Source organism: Myxine glutinosa, chromosome 5 (assembly GCF_964187855.1).
Source record: "Myxine glutinosa chromosome 5, kmMyxGlut1.1, whole genome shotgun sequence".
Classification (NCBI taxonomy): domain Eukaryota; kingdom Metazoa; phylum Chordata; class Myxini; order Myxiniformes; family Myxinidae; genus Myxine; species Myxine glutinosa.
The window spans coordinates 90146053-90164433 of NC_136265.1; positions in this window are offsets into that span (position 1 = coordinate 90146053).

Here is an 18381-nt window from a genome sequence, read left to right on the forward strand (position 1 = left end):
TCGTTAAAATTTCTCAGTTTTCAGAGGGGTACCGATTAATATTTAAGCATGTTCCTTTTTAAATTTTTGTCATATAATTATTTCCCCAAACTCAATTAAGATCAGTTTGGTACTTTTATTTTATTTTTTTGCAGTATGTCGAGCAAAAAAAGGAAGTGGTCAGAGGATTACGTGAGGTACGGGTTCACATGTTTGACGGAACGGGACGGAAGTCAGCGTCCTCAATGCATGCGTTGCAATGTCAAGTTGAGCATCTCCAGCCTAGCACCAGCAAAACTATGGGAACACTTAAAAAAACTGCACGGTGAGGGGCAGTACAAAGCCGCAACGCTGGATGAATTCAAATTGAAGAGAGTCCGATTCGACGCAAGTGCTACTTTGCCAACTCTCGGCTTCGTTTCAATTTGCAAACCGATCCTCACTGCATCATTTGAAGTTGCGTACCTGATCGCAAAGCAGGGCAAACCGCACGTTGGCGAGACACTCATCAAATTGGCCGCGTTGAAGAGGGCCAACATCATGCTGGGAAAAGCTGCTGAAAACAAGTTGTCTCTCGTTCCACTCTCAAATGACACCATCAGATGCAGAATCAACGACATGAGTGACGACATCCTCGCCCAGGTAGTTGCAGATTTAGTCGCAAGCCCGACGAAATTCAGCCTTCAACTCGACGAGACCACCGACGTTTCGAATTTGAGCCAGCTTGCCTTATTTGTGCATTATGTTAAAGGAGACGAGATCAAGGAAGACTTTCTGTTCTGCAAGCCTCTCACAACAACGACGAAGGCAGCTGACGTGAAGAAGCTTGTGGACGACTTCTTCAGAAGCAACGGCCTCTCCTGGAACATGGTGTCTGCAGTTTGCTTGGACGGAGCTCCAGCCATGCTGGGATGCAACTCCGGTTTTGGAGCGCTGGTGAAGGCCGATGCACCACACATCATCGTCACGAACTGCATCCTGCACAGACACACGCTGGCATCAAAAACCCTGCCTCCAAAACTGGCCAATGTTCTGAAAATCGTCATTGAATCTGTGAATTACGTGTGAAGCCATGCTCTGAATCATCACATCTTCAAAGAGCTGTGGAATGAAATCGGTTCTGAATTCCAAGTCCTTCTCTACCACTCAAACGTTCGATGGTTATCACGAGGGAAGGTAGTGAGCCGTGTTTTTGCGAGAACACCAGCATTGCCATGCAACGCACTTCCAAGAGTCAGAGTTCATCCTCGCCTTGGCGTACTTGGCTGACATCTTCGACGCACACAATCATCTCAATTGCCAGATGTAGGGCGGTGGAGTGAATGTCATCGAATCTGAAGAAAAGCTGAGCACTTTCCGAAAGAAGGTACCGTTGTGGAGGCGGCGAACAGAGAACGACAACTTCGTGAACTTTTCGCTAATGGACGAATGCGTGAGCGGGATCGAAGATGAGTCTGAAGTTGGAGGCACTGCTGTACTGGGCGAGCTGAAGCAAGTGATTGCCACGCACTTGGATGAGCTGGGAGTCATTCGACAGCTACTTCCCCGACCAAGAGCAATACCCAGCATGGGTGCGGCAGCCGTTTACTTTCGACGTTGCAATGGCAGATGTCAACGACCAATACCTCGACGACCTCATCGAACTTCAGCAGAGCCAGACTCAACAACAACTCTTCGGCACAACAACGCTCTCAACGTTTTTGTGCCGCCAAATGGAAGGGTATCCTTACATCGCTAAAATTGCCCTCGAGATCCTCACGCCGTTCATTACAACGTATCTCTGCGAGCATGCGTTTTCGAAACTGGTGGACATTAAAACAAAGAAAAGGAGCAGGCTTGCATGCGAACATGATTTGAGGGTGGCCCTTGCCAAAACAAAACCATGCATTTCCCAGATCGCCTCCCGAAAAGAAGAACAGAAAACGCATTAAGTTGCAATTCTTATTAATTTTTTGGTCAAATTTGAGGGGTTCCGCGAGTGTTCGGTTGGTTTTGTTGGGGTTCGGCACCTTTAAAAAGGATAAGGACCACTGATCTACACGTTGTTGCGTTGCATTGTTCAGTGAACAGTAAGGCCCCATAAAAAAAAGTATTATCTTATCACCCTCGCGCGCATCACTTTTGGTCGAATGCCGATTTCTTTATTTTTTTTCCGATCGTCTTTTTTTCCTCGAAAAGTGGACGATTCCTTCCGAATAACAACGAACGATTCCTTTCGCGCTCTGGAAGTCATCGGATCAATAGTTTTCATTTTTTTCTCCAATGGTGTCTTTCATTGCAGCAAAGTTCGCCGTACCAAATAAATGCAATATCCTGTGCTATAAGAGAAACTATATATCCAGGTTCTCACTGGTGATACTGTAGTTTTAGATGCAAACTGTTTACTGTGTGTAAAATAAAAACCTGGTTGTTTTAAAAGTTGATAGTGTGTATATGGTTTTTTTAAATGTTAATTAATGTTATGTATTTGACCTTGACCGTCAACGCGCCAGCAAACAACACCAGGTGATGTTTGGCTTTGGCAAAAAAAAGAAAAAAAAGAAGAAGTCAGGAGACGACGATGGTTCACGAGCGAACGGTATTCAGACAAAGGACGGACGACAACCAAAACAGGCCCGAACAGGCCAGGCCCGGAAATGTCAAAACGAAGGTTACTGACCTTGAAATGAGATAGAAAATAATGTATAATCAGTTATGAGGTTAGTTAGCTACACAATACCGAAAATTCGGTGAAAAATGAAATGAAAAAAAAAAATGAAAAAAATGAAAATTGAAAAATCGAGCTCCGTGGGGCTAGACACGACATTGGCCCAACCAAATATCGAAACCCCTGTCAGATTCCACCAACTCCCTCGGAGAAGATGTAGCTTGAACTCGATTACCCCTACAAAGACAACTTTTTCGGGTGTCGCTCCGCCCACAATGGGCGCAATACGCCCACTCTAGGCAGGACACAACTTGATCATGATATCAACCTCCCACCCAAGTTTCATCAAGATCGGATGATATCATCGGGTAGTTATGCTGTGGACAGACAGACAGACAGATGCACACACATGACGAATATGGTGGTCACTTGATAACTCGTGAAACAAAAAAAAAAAAAAAAAAAAAAAAAAAAAAACCTTCCTCCCTCATCACTTCTCCAGCCTGGATCGGGTGATAAGATACTTTTGTGAAGTTTGTGAAGGTTTACAACATTGTGAAGGATCTTATGGATGCATACCCACAACAATTTGACTGCATCGGTGAATTTCACACAATGCACAAGCTTGTTGGGGACCCAAATGTCCCACCGCTGCTACCATGTTAAGTTCTGATGTAGAATAGATCACGACGCGATGTCAAAGAGAACAATCATTTATTGCAGCACCCGGAATCATGTTGATGTGCCACGACCCCGTACACACACCGTCTGCTGCCCATACCCGGAACTCCACCTTCATACGGTACTCCAAAATGCGAGCACGCACTTCCGGTTCCACACAGCTAAAGTAATGACCCAACCCACGTGACCTCAATGACCAACCCACGTGACCTCAGTCTTCTCCACACTCATCTTTCTCAAACACCTTCCTATCACACATTATGGGACCTCCAAATGACTAAAGCCGTCACTGGTCAAGTGGTGGTTCGAAAACATATGGACATCGCGTTCGCAGACAAGTCACGAGCTTATTACCTTCTCGATCGCTGATATCGAGTGAAGAAACATGTTAAAATCTATCAGAACGGTATCTTTAGCGCAACTCACGAATGTGTTTAAAACCCCAAATCTCCACATTTCCTCACCTCACAACTCGCTTTGTACAAAATGTTTATTTCGCTGCTCGTTTCTTGGGAACCGCATCCACGCTCCACTCTTCTTCTTCTTTATCCCAATACATAATACTTCCGTCGAATCCCGCTCTATCATTATCTCACCCCCAACAGCGTCGATTACGAGATGATCGTTTCCAGTATTTAATGTTGTTAAAATGTATTTCACACAAAAATATCCATCGCTGAAAGAAATTGAGGAAAAAGAAGGTTCGACAAGCCAAGCTGGTGTTTTCAGAGTGCAACGTCACTGAGAGGTTGTTGTTGTTTATTGGGCTTTACCTGGTTCTTCGAGGATTCGATACCTTTCTCAACTTTTTTTTTTTCAAGGCACCTTTCTCTCAACTGCTCCGCATTCCAGGGGTCGGTTCAGTTACCAAACAGAGAGCTGGCGTTTGCCAAGCCAACCCAGGGTATCAAATGGAGTGCTTAAGCCACTTGGTGAGCGTTCTCGAAGAAACTTGGTAACTGAACCCACCCCTCTTGGAGAAACTCGAGTCCTTCAAGTCACAGTCGACATGTGGGGAGAGGAAGAGTTTTCCAGAAAGTAATCGGGTGGGTGAAGAAGAGATAGAAAGGAAGATTGCAAAGGGAAAAGAGCGGGAAAGAAAGGAACAACATCGGGATTGGCAGAGTTTGAGTGAGAGAGTGGTGGATTCCAACAAACAAGTGACTAGACAGATCCACATCTTAAATAACGACAACATAATAGCCGGCAAAGCCGGTGTTGTGAATGAACGCGTACGTATTATGTTGAAAAGCCAGATTTTGCTGGATCCCTTAAGAATTTCGAAGCTTTGACGCACCAAATCGCTCAATGGAGGCCGCCATCTTGCGGATGCGGAAGTATGCATAACAAATTGAAAAAAGTTCAATAGGAGTTTGTTTCACCCCTCTTTGTTTGATTCACCATCTTATGCACCTCTAATTTGTAATTAAATACTTTAAAACCAACCTCGTTCCCCGGGCCCACACGGGCCCTGGTTATCTTCAACAAAAAGTCACCAATTACCAGAACCAATGAGATTGGAGCATTTGAAAAAATAATTCAAAAAAGCTTTTTACCACATTTCGGACGCTGAAAACGGCATCAAATATTCTAAAATTGACGAAGAATTATTTTTTAGAAATCTCGCGGCCATAGGGGATAGTTTTTCACGGCCGAAAATATCTGAAGTTGACACGGAATTCACCGAATTAATCAGGAACGAAATTTTATAAATTTTAATCTCATCCAGAATGCAAATGGTGTCATTTTGAACAAGGTACGGTACCTACTACACCTACCAACTACCTAACCTACGTAAGCCATAGTGATGGGTAAAATAGTGGCAAGAGGCTTTGGCTTCGCCAGCTCATTGCGGCTTTGCAGTCGGGTACTAGTAAAATATAAACATAAGAAGACACGGGTACCATTTTGAGGAAACATCACGATAAGTAATAATTGATAACAGTTGGACAAGACAAATATAAAATGGCTGCCTTAGCTTTGGAAGTTTTTCTCTTGGAGCAAAAAGGAAATCAGAACACAAACAAAACCAGAACCACAAGTTCAGGATGAACACGTCACATTTCCAGGATCGAATCCTTTTAAAAGAGGGAAGGTGACAATGTGAGAATTTCTTGGATTGAAAGATTTTCTTGGCTCTGGAGCACTCAAACTTCATATGGGATTGGAGATGAAAGGACACTCATCACCAGGTACCATTCTCTATCCCCACACAGAGTGTCGGGGATTACAATTCTAGGTGGGTCAACACTCCATCAGGTTACGAGACCGAGTGAGCAGGTATTTGCAAGTTGTCCAAGATGTCCGTAATAACTCACTCATACTTCGCGAAAGACACCATGGTATTGTTACGTTTGTGGGCGGTAGGCAATACCTTCATCCAGGTAGAATTGCATAGGTAGTGTGTGCTCCGATTGTCGTGAAGAAGAAGAAACCCCATGTACATAAGTAGGGATCCGTTTAGACCAGATGTCGTGCAAGTGCTTATCTTCGTACCCATGAGAGGGGTGGGGTATGTTAATTAGTTAGGGATTATGGGTAATTAATCCCCTGTATGTAGTGGCCTCTGTTATTTTTACTTTGTTCCTTATGACACACGCAGCACACACACAAGAAAGAGATCACACATTTATAACACTTTATAAAAGCGACCAGAACCGGGACATTGAACCACCAATGAAACCACCGACGGGCAATAACATCAAGCAGGCAGGTCTGTAAGGCCACACCCTGAAGGAGAATGATTGGTCTGGGATAGATTGGAGCAAGGACTGCAAAGATGGGACTATTGGATTGGTGGAGCAGGCACGGATGACGTCAGAGCATTGAATATAAAAGAACGCTCTCCCCGACATTTTGTCCACTTGGTTCTCCCTCTTACACCTGGGAGTTCATTGCAAACGGTGACATTTTTGCTCTCTTGAGTGAGGGACATTCATTGAGAAACCACAATTTTATATCCCTCTTGGCTTTCCCTCATTCTCTGGGTTTGGTGGCGAACCGTCGTGTTCCCGACCTTATCTCCCTTGACATCCTCGCATCTTCTGGCTTTGGTGGTGAACGGTCACGATTTTGTATCTTGCTCTGCTTCGGGATTTCACAGCAAGCAGTCGGAGTTCCCAGCGCTACTGCGTGAGGGGAACTCATTGAGGAGCACAATAACATTTTGTAGCGCACTTGCTCCGGGGACATTGGAAGTCGGGGCAATCGGGAGAACGAGCGCTGCTGAGTGAACGAGGGCGCACGGAGGCCTTTTTCCCCGTCAAGGCCATAGCCGCGTCCAGATTGCGTGCTCGGGGCCTGGACGATTCCTGACGAGGATCAAGAGCAGCTCGGAGTTCAGTTAAAATATTGTTACGGACACGGTTTAGATGTTATTTACCGAGCGGTGGTATTGCCGCGACCTAACAGCTCCCCCGATTCTTCCCCAACTCACCCAATTCACCCAGACGTTGACCAAATCGCGCTATGCCAAATCAATGATATAAAGGACACGACGACTGGGAAAGAGGAAACGACGCAAGGGGTACAGTTCTCAAGACCTCCGGAGGAGGGTATAATTACAGTGGTGGAGAAAAGGGGGTAGATTACACGGCAGAGTGAGGTAAAAGACACAGAAGAGATGGGCACTTAAATACAATCTTATCTATTCCCGGACAGACCACAGAAACGGAACAAGGCTGACTTACACAGGGATTGATGGCAGGGAGGGACAGGTAGTTTGATGGCACAAGGTGCACCTTGGCTCGGGGACAGGATAAAGCACGGTCCAGTCCAGAAGATGCGGGGAGGCCTCTAAGCGCTCGGAGGTGGTCTTGCTTGCTCCAAGCTCAGCGCGCATCTGACGTCACCCCCCTCTCACCGCGCATGCTCAGCCGGGGAGTGACACGCCCTCGGCTGGTTGGCTCCGCCCCACTGGGGCCGGTCCGCCGCTTCCATTGGGTGCGGGGGTTACCGGGCTCCGCCCTTGACGAGGAGCTGACAGGGAGCCCCTATTTGGTAACCCCGTCGAGCACATGTTCGATGGCGGCTCGCTGGGAAGGCCTGGTGCCCTCCCAACACCCCCTACCAACCAAGCCGGAGTGAGGACGCGCACTTCCCGCGCCCGCCGCTGCCGTTGTTGTTGTTGTTGTTGTTGTTGCTGAACCGTGAGGAAGAGCTGCGGGGAGGTATTGGGAGGTCCTAAACTTCCTAACGGTGCCATACAATCACATTCTGGTGCAACGAAGGGTCAGAATTAATGGAAACGAGTCCTTAACTGTCATAGACTAAGAATAACTAGCAAGATGTCCTATAGTTGTCTTACATGAGATGCGGTGAACCTGGGCACGACATTTAATGGGGGAAATAGGGGGAGGTCGGGTCTACAGAGTGTTGCTTACAGAAAATGGGACTAGGGAATGGGGGATTGGGGATAGTTGGGAAGTATTGAGGAAATAGGGGAATATTTACAAGCGGATATGGATGGATGCAAATCCCATATCCGCAACATTGCACCCTTCTCTACCTCGGGGCGTCCCGACCCGATAAATTTTTACCTACTTTAGTGTGGCACTCAGATGTAGTTCCCTCTACTATTAACTCAACCCTGAGTGCGACAGTTTTACAGATATTCACAAATGAGTAAATATGTCCCCCTGCGACGTTGCACCCTTCTCCTAACAGAAACACACCCACAGGATAACCGAATCGCGGAAAGCATCCTCAAACTAAACATACAGCCGGTAGGGAGCATTATTTATACAACACTGATATTTACACTACGATCCAGGACCTGTTCTTTGAGGAACACATGCAGATGTTATGCATAGGGAGAGCACGCATGCCAGCATCGATACACCAACCCACGAGTGCCCTGTGGCCCTACGGCCTTTAATAATGTGCAGAGCACCCCGTCCAAGCATCAAAAGCACCACCCCATTACGCACAGTCAGCACCATCCGGTGCACCAATAAAGTGTTCATAAAAATGCACAATTAAGTGTCCATGGTCACCGGTGGTGTCGCAGCCGGCGGATGTTCTGCCGCTGGTCTTGCCTTCATGGAGTGCACTTGGCCTTCTGGCTTCTTTAGAAATAAAGAAAGGCGCCAACCGCATCCATTTCTGAATTGTGGCCGTCAGGGGGGCCAACTAAAAGTGGTTCACCTGTATGGCATAGGTGCCACGTTGACCCAGAGGTCCATCCACGGGTGGTGCTTGACCGCAAAAGAACTGCGGTCCATTGTGGGCGGCCACAAAAATTGCGGTCCATATGGTGTATCGATCCAGGCAGCAAGCAGCGGAAGTACAGGCCCACAACTGCGGAGCCAGCACCTCTCTCTCTCTGCCCCAAAGCCAGATCCTCGGAGGTGGGAGACAAAAGAAGACAAGTGAGTAAGGTGGTAAGGGCGCAAAAGTGCACGCAATACAAGGTAATGCACACTGGGGGCACATGGGAACCAGGTGAGACAGGTACGTTCCTACCATACGCCCCCCCCCCCCAACCAGGTAACCTACATTGCCCCTCCCTTACCCCTTACTGTATCCACAAAACACAACACTACCCATAAACATCTACTTTACACATCAACAAACGTCCCTACTGTCTTCCCCGTTCCTCCCATAAACCAAATTCGTCTTCTCTCCCTCCTAACCAATCAAATTTGCCATTTCCAACTCTGATCAAAATCTGCCATCACCAATTCATCATCAGTCCCTCCTAAGGAGGGAGAGATGGAATCACCCCAATGTCTTATCCACGTCGTGATGCGTCTCACAAATCCAAACAGCAATTCTCATTTCCTGCAACACAAAACAAAGAAAACAAGTGTGGAGTCATCATCATCACCTCAGGTAAGTGGCTGCGTATGGTGCGACAGGTTCATCAATCCTAACTATTTCCTAAATGACTTTAACAACTTTACATTACCCGGGGTCTTTCTCCTGCCAAACCATTGGCCCTCATTACTCTATGTGGTTCGAAGAACCAAAATCCCATTGACCATCTGTGGTGCACACCATCAATTTGGGTCTCACTCCCCGATTCAACACTCGGTGCCCCCGCACAATTTCGGTGGCTGGGTTGTGTGATGCTCCCAGCTGGTCCGCCCACCTGCACACCTCCACCACTGTTGTTGCCTACCGAGCTCACCTGCTCCTCACCCTAACCTAACTAACTGGGGAAGGCCCTCTCGCACTCTCACCCCCTCAGTGCCCTCTCTGGCACGGGCTGCCCGATCCACACCCGGGATCCTCAGGCACCCACTGACACTAACGGCTCCCAGAGCCCACCTGCGGCCTCACCTGGCCGACATCTAACAGTGGCGGAGTGCCCAACCATTCACACTCATACTAACAGGCCACACGACCAGCCAATTTCACCACACCAATGCACCCATCCACAATACCATTCTGCAACCGCACCACAAATGCCAATATCCAACCACAATTTACCTATACCTTCTAACTATTCTTTAAACTACCCTCCCCGGGTACTCGTGAAAAGGGTTCCACTCTTCCCCCATCCACACCTTCGCACCATGCACACCACTCTGTACCACTTACTCCAACTCTCTCCACACCACTCATTCTCTGCTCCATATATTCCACACACCTGTACTTGCACACCTGTGCTCTCATACTTGGTGCCGCCTGCACCCTTCTCTCCCCCAAGCGCATTCGCGCTGATCCACAACACTCACTACTCACCATGACACTCATCCGCAATGCTCTCTCATTCATCACTTGTACACTCACACACACCTCGGAGCATTGCCTCACCGATGCCTCATTTGAAGCTGCTCACCAGCACTTCCATTCATACTGCATCATCTGCTCTGTCTACTCCCTTCTAAAACTCGCGCTCCTCCGTCTTCCCTTACACTCAGCGCTCCCACGTCATTATCAAACACTAAGCTACTACGTCCCCACTACAGGTACCAGTCACTAACTAACCTTAACGTCACCTAAGGTCATCTTCTAGGTCCCTATCAATATAACCTAACCCACCCGGGCTAGTTTTCACTGCCATACACCCCATAATCTATAGCGCATTTGCCCCCACTGTGAGGGATGACAGAGTTGCCATCCCACCACATCGGGCACCTCCCACTACCAATTTTGCACATCAAATTTCAACAAATCAAAAATTTGCCAATCACTACCCATCATCTGCCAATCATTACTGCCAATCCTTTGCCAATCATCAAATTTTGCCCCTTTTCTAATTTTGGGTCCAAAACACTAACCTCATCACCCGTCTACTTATTAGATCCTCTCGGTGCGCCAATTCCCTTGTAAAGCTCGGCTTCGTACAGCCGAGCAATTAATGCGGGTCGTTTTGTGCCAGCGGCTGGATACGTCCGGCACTCGGTGCAGGGACGGGGGCTTACCCGTGCCGAGATCCCACGCACCACCTCGGCGCGGAGCCATCCCATGGCCCGATCTCGACCTGCCGGAATGCCTCAACAAAAAGGGGTCGCCATGACGACCCTTCCTGTCGGGCTGCCCGCCCCGCCTAGTGGAGCACGGACGCGGCCGTTCCAAGCGAGGCCCAGCGTGGATCGCGTACGGCGGTCCTTTCAAACCCGCCGTGGCTCGGATCCCCGCTGGTTCTCGCGGCACGCGAAACTGCCCGACGCGCACCGAGGGCCCGATTCGGCTAACTGTCGTTCTAACCGCTAACCCGGTTACCGTCGATGCCTCACCTGCATGCTTACACGCATACGCTACCCCTTTCTTGCTCATACATCCAGCCGTTTCCATGCTCCTCGTCGTACCTTCTCTTACACACCTCGGTACACTCATTCCACTCACAGACTTGGTCACACACCTGACCACTGAACACCTTGGCACACATTCGTCGCTCGCACACCTCACCAACACACCTCTTCGCGCCCCCTCCTCGGTCACCTCCTCTGTGACAATCACAGGTGTGCTCTCACTCGCACACCCAACCACGTGCCTCACGACCAACTCAAGTGTGCATTCCCACACACGCTCTACCATTCCAGGTATGCTTCCTTTCTCACCTGTCACAACCAACTCATGCTCCGTGTCACTCTTACTACTCTCACCTCCACTCTTGACAGCGCACTCACCCTTACTCTCGACAGCGCACTCTTTCCTCATGCACCCGTCCGTTACACACCTTTCTCACGCACACTCTCCCGTTACATCCTCTGTAACACTCACCACAGGTGTACACTCTTCCTTACTTTTGACAGCGCACTCTTTCCTCATGCACCCCAGAGTCGGACTTTCTCGCAAACCTCCTTTTTCGCACACCAGACCTGTCGCACACTTCACCAACGGCCTCTCACGAACACCCGGGTCCATCTCGACCCCCAAGCTTATTAAATCACCTGGCGCATCATACGCACGACCATATTGGTCGCCACTTACACCGGGTCCTCTTTCTCTTCGCTTCTCCTCCATCACCTGCGAATCCCTCATCCGGTTAATGAGCACATCATCACGATCCGAACACAGACTTTGGACCAATTCTTTTACTTCCTCTTTGATCTCTTTCTTATCCCCTCTCCGTCGCTTCTTAATTTCGCTTACCCCTTCTTCCACTTCTTCTAATTTCTGCTTCACCTCTTTTATTTCCCGGTGCGTCTCCTCAAGTTCTTCCTCTAACTCCACCTTATTTTTTTCTATGTGCTCCCGCACCTCCCGCTCTTTAACCTCCATCACCTCTACCACCTTGTTCATTTTCCTCGTCAGGTCGTCATGTACCGTCTGACACTCTTTTTTAATTACCCCTACGTCCTTTTTCATCTCCTTCTGTGTCGATTTTAAACCCTCTATTACCGCTGTGTTCTTCTTTACCTGTTCCCCCAACTCCTTTTGTCCCACTGTCAGTTGTTCTACTCCCAGCGTCAACTCCTCTATACCACCTTGCAATTTTACAGTCCCCTTTCTCACCTCCTTCTCCATGCGCTCCTCACAGTGCCTCACCTCCTCGCGCACTCCTCTGACCTCCTCACTCACACCACTTCTGATCTCCTCTCCCAGCACTTGCATCTCCTGCCCAGATGCCACCCTCATCTGCTCCATTTCCTCCCTGTGAGCATCCAATTTAGTTTCTACCCCCATTCTGACCCCCTCTATCTGCTGCCCCATTTTTTAAACTTCCCTTTCCGCTTGGTCCCTCATGTCCCTCAATTTGCCTTCCATACTGTTTTCTAACCCCTCTAACCCCTTTTTCATCCCTTCCATTTGATTCTCTTGAGCGGCCATTCTGTTTTCTACCCCCGTTAACCCCTCCTGTATTTCCCCTAATCTACTGTCTAATCCCTCAAATATGTTGTCTAGTCCCTCAAATTTGTTTCCTAATCCCTCTATTCTACTCCCTAACCCTCCGATCTGGGCGCCCATGTCCTCCCTCAATTTCTCGCCATTGGACCCCATTACCCCCATTTGCTCACTCTGAGCCTCTATACTGTTTTTCAAACCTCCAATTTGGTCTCCCATTTGTCCCATAAGGGCCCTCATTTGCAGGAAAAAAAGGTTCGAATCCACCAGCGGCGCTGCTACGGTCGCCGTAGCCATGTGTGAGGCGCCATTTTGCGCGCCCGTAACCTCGTGCGCGAGGACGCCATTTTGCGAACCTGCTGCCCTCACTGCTTCGCTCTCCTCATGTCCCTCAATTTGGTCCTGGATCGACCCTGCCTCACTCTCCTCTACCGGAACCCAGCCGTCTTGATCTCCCATAGTGCGACTTTCAAAATTCGGGTTTTTTGTAAAACAAAATCAAATTTCGGTGACTTATAATTTTGAGCGCTTTAAGCGCGCTTCGGGTCCGTATCTCACTCCCAGACACCAATTGTTACGGACGCGGTTTAGATGTTATTTACCGAGCGGTGGTATTGCCGCGACCTAACAGTTCCCCCGATTCTTCCCCAACTCACCCGATTCACCCAGACGTTGACCAAATCGCGCTATGCCAAATCAATGATATAAAGGACACGACGACTGGGAAAGAGGAAACGACGCAAGGGGTACAGTTCTCAAGACCTCCGGAGGAGGGTATAATTACAGTGGTGGAGAAAAGGGGGTAGATTACACGGCAGAGTGAGGTAAAAGACACAGAAGAGATGGGCACTTAAATACAATCTTATCTATTCCCGGACAGACCACAGACAAACGGAACAAGGCTGACTTACACAGGGATTGATGGCAGGGAGGGACAGGTAGTTCGATGGCACAAGGTGCACCTTGGCTCGGGGACAGGATAAAGCACGGTCCAGTCCAGAAGATGCGGGGAGGCCTCACAGCGCTCGGAGGTGGTCTTGCTTGCTCCAAGCTCAGCGCGCATCTGACGTCACCCCCCTCTCACCGCGCATGCTCAGCCGGGGAGTGACACGCCCTCGGCTGGTTGGCTCCGCCCTTGACGAGGAGCTGACAGGGAGCCCCTATTTGGTAACCCCGTCGAGCACATGTTCGATGGCGGCTCGCTGGGAAGGCATGGTGCCCTCCCAACACCCCCTACCAACCAAGCCGGAGTGAGGACGCGCACTTCCCGCGCCCGCCGCTGCCGTTGCTGTTGTTGTTGTTGTTGTTGCTGAACCGTGAGGAAGAGCTGCGGGGAGGTATTGGGAGGTCCTAAACTTCCTAACAGTGCCATACAATCACATTCTGGTGCAACGAAGGGTCAGAATTAATGGAAACGAGTCCTTAACTGACATAGACTAAGAATAACTAGCAAGATGTCCTATAGTTGTCTTACATGAGATGCGGTGAACCTGGGCACGACATTTAATGGGGGAAATAGGGGGAGGTCGGGTCTACAGAGTGTTGTTTACAGAAAATGGGACTAGGGAATGGGGGATTGGGGATAGTTGGGAAGTATTGAGGAAATAGGGGAATATTTACAAGCGGATATGGATGGATGCAAATCCCATATCCGCAACAATATCAAAACCTATGTTGAAGAAATATTCAATAAAGGAGACAAGAGGAGGATTTCTTCCATTTCTAATTCCTTTATTTGCCAGTTTAAGTGCGGCGGGGGCTTTGACAGGTGGTATTTCATCAGCGGTAAAAACTGCTAACGAAAGGAAGGCACAACTAAAAGCTCAAAAAGAATTGGAAAGACATAATAAGGAGTTGGAGAAACAAATTAGTGGAAGTGGTGTAATTGTAGATTTTGCTGAAAAGCTTGAAAGCCTACCTGATAAAGCGAGATTGGTAGTTGGAGATATGCTTTCTTCTTTCGCACTGGCAGGTGTTAAACTAACTAAAAGGGGTAATGGATTGTATCTTTCTTATAAATAAATGGATAAATGGTTTGAACAATTTGGAAAGAATACAACATCAAATACAGAACTTTCAAAATATTGTAAAAAACAAAAAATTGATAATGTGGTTATTTGTATGAGAGATGAATTAACAAAGCTGTCTAAAAATACAAAGAATATTATTATGAATTTAGAAGATAATAATGGGAATGGGTCTCATTGGGTTTGTATTCATAATAGTCGGGAAAATTTTTATTTCCATAGTTATGGCCTTCCACCACCTCTTGAAGTAATTACCTTCTTGCAGAATGGTGTTTATCAAACATTTCAAGTCCAAGACATTAATTCCAAATGTTGTGGTCAATTATGTTTACACGTATTATTTCAACTTAACAATAATGTACCTTTTTATGATATTATTTTAAATCTCATTTTAAAAAAGGACATGTTGGACAAGATGGTTCTATCTTTGGATTACGCCGAGAGTTGGATATTGATTTATCAAATTATTATACAAAGGCACAGGCTGAACGACAAAAATATTGTTGCGGTTTTGAGAACCCACACTTGTAAATAAATATCACATCATTAAAGGTTAAAGATAGCACCCCATAGATTGGCCACAAGAAACACGTAGGTCACCATAGGACATCAGTTATTTCTTAGTATGTGTTAGATGAGGCCATTTTCCAATAGTTGAATCTGCGTTGTGTCAATCAAATAAGAAGTAGGCCCCTTCCGTCCATTTTGCAGCGTCCCTCCAAGCGACGCCATTAAGCACGCTCCTCAGTCTGTGCCCCATGGCCCCTTCCAATTTGGTGCGCTCCTTGGCCAGCAGCAGCAGCCTTAGCTGCCCGTAAGTTCGCTCAACGCCGCCATAAGTCACGAGGTGAGGCCCGGAAAAAGGGGGCAGAGCGCCAGGGAGAAGGTGTGGCCACGTCACCCAGCCGTCAGGGCGGGGCCGGTAAGCGATCACCAGCCAACCAGGGATGGAGTGACATCGCCTGATAGGCATGGCTTTTGGGCTGGCGGAGCGATTGCTGGCTGGATTATAAAAGCGAGCGCACAAAGCCCTTTTACAGGACTTATTGGGAGAGCGCACATTTAAGAGGACTTATGAAGAGGAACTCGAGCTAATAAGGACTCGTGGGTATATGCGCTTGTGAAAGGACTTACTCGCTGGCGCTGATGAGAGAACTTACCTGGAGAACTCACGAGTATAAGGTCCGCTGCGATTTGAAGGACTTGAATGGACTTGCACAATTGGCGCTTGCGTACAGGGCATTGGAGAGGGGGCGTTTGGCGCGAGTCATACAAATATTACGTACGCCGCCAGGATACCAGCCTTCCCCCCCCCCCCCCCCCCCCCCCCCCGTGATATAATTGTCTGTTCGCGTTACACTGTGAAGAGCTGCCTGCGGGGTTTTCCATCGCCCGGACCGGGGCCGGACTGGAGCCTCGACGCGCTGGTGACCATCAACCTGTTCCTCTACAATCCCCGTGTGAGTGACTGTGTGTGAGACGGGCCCGTTTGTCCAGGCAATAAGTTATGCCTGTAATTAAGACTGCCCTGTGTGCTTTTCCTTCCTCTTTCTTTCCTGTACATTTCTTTCATTTCCTCTTCTTCTTGTACATTTGTTAATAAACCCATCGGTTCTTCCTATCTTCCTGGTTTCCTCTTATCCGATCGTCCTAGTCTTTTCTCCATTTGGGTAAACGTGGCACGATCGGAACCGCCATAATCGGGTCTAGTCACATTGTTAACGGCCCGAATCGCGGCTCGCTTCGCTCGGCGTGTCCACTAACGCCGTGGTTCGGGCGGGAGTTATTTCCTTGCTTCACGGTCGGTGTTAGTAATTAGGTATTTGGACTAAGTCGACCAATAACCCTATTTAATGACTCACGTCGGCCAGGTAAAAGGACAAGGGGATTAACCCCCCCTTGGTAAGGGGAGAGCCGAAGTCGGAGATCCGCAACAATATAATATAACAAAAAATATTAATTTGAAGAATAGTTATAAATTAGTCAATTATCCAAGCCCCACAGATGACAATGACTTACTTAGATTTGGTGATTTACCAAAATATTCTACAGCACATTTTGTTAAACAAGTAGAATTTACAGCCACAACACCTGGTTAAACTGACCATACACCTTTCCTCATTAAATTTAACTATCTGCTTACAATTGAATTTTATAAAGAAGGACATATAGTTAATATGCGAATAGATAAATAGGGGTATGATATGTTTGATTTAGGGTATAATTGGTCTTTTTCAGTAAACTTAGAAGACCAATATGATTTTAATCAGTCCAGTAAAGCAGAATATTATCCGCTTGTTTGGGGATAAGGAGATATGTGGAAGCACAATTTGCAAACAACAAATACACGATTTCGAGAATAAAAAAAAAAAATGATAGCAAAGCGTTAGTTTATATGACAAAGAAGGAAGGAAATGAGATAAATATACAAAGTCATGGAATACAAACCAATTTGGTAGTGGGAAGATGGGGCGGCATTACCTGTCATAATATTAATCTCATGTATATTTCAAAAACATAAACATTTTATATTAAAATGGCAGGAAAAAGGCTTCAAGAGGATTATAATTTTTGTATTCAGGGATACTTACAAGAAAAGGGGGTAAAAAATTTAATTCCTTATGAATTGGAACATAAACAGAGAAAGTTTGTGATTCAGAAATGGCTCGATACAGATATTGCTAAACCCACAATTAGAGACATGACTAAAATATAAAATAAAAATCAACTTCTCAAAGTTATGAAAGATAAAACTCTTTTAGAAATTGTCAACAAATCCTATTGGTATCCTATTATGAGAAAAATAATTACAGATACAAGAATAGCTCAAAATCCAGGTGCATATATGTATAATATTCTATGGGGGGATGCTTTAAGGGTAGCAAGGGATGAGGAAGGAGTTGAAGAAGAAAATATGGCAGGGGTGAAGAAAGAGTGTGAGAAAAAGGAGAAAGAGGCAAGGGAGAAAAAGGAGAAGGAGGAAAAGGAGAAGGTGGAAAAGGAGAAGGAGGAAAGGGAGAAAAAGAAGGAGGAAAGAGGAGGAAATGATGAAAAGAGCGAGGGAGAAGGTGAGGGATTGGGAAAAATATAAAAATATGGAAACCAGTGAGATTAATAAAAGATTGCAGGGATTACCGGAAATAAATCGACAACGCACTGATGAGGAAAATAAAGAAATGCAAACTCTACTGAAAATACTGTTTTCAAGGACTAAGGAAGAGAGGGAGATGGAGGAAAGGGGAAAAAGAGAGAAAGAGGAAAAATATAAAAATGTGGAAACCAGTGAGATTAGTAAAAGTTATGAGGCACTGTTCGAGGTACTGGTAAACAAGGAAGAAAGCACTGAGGAGGAACAAAAAGAAATGCATGGTCTATTCGAGATATTAGTGGCAAGACACTGGGAGAAGGTAGCAAGGGATGAGGAAAGGGTGAAAAGAGAGAGAGAGGTGTGGGAGAAGTCCAATGAAGAGAGTAAGAGGGAGGAGAGGGAGGCGAGGGAGAAGGGGAAAACCTGTACGATTCAGGAACCGGTGCAGGGATTAATTAAATATCGACCCTGCACTGAGGAGGAAAGAAGAGAGTAAAAGTCTACAAAAAATATTATTTTCAAGAACAACTAATTACCAGCTTCTGAAATTGAAGAATTTGAGCTTAATAAAAATAATAATTATTTAAATACAAACAAAAATAAATAAAATGTGTATTGATATTATTAGCATCAATAATAAAATTATAAAAAACTTTAAAACAGAGTATGATACATTTAAAACCAAACTAAAAACTATTAAAAATCTAATTATTAGGTATAAT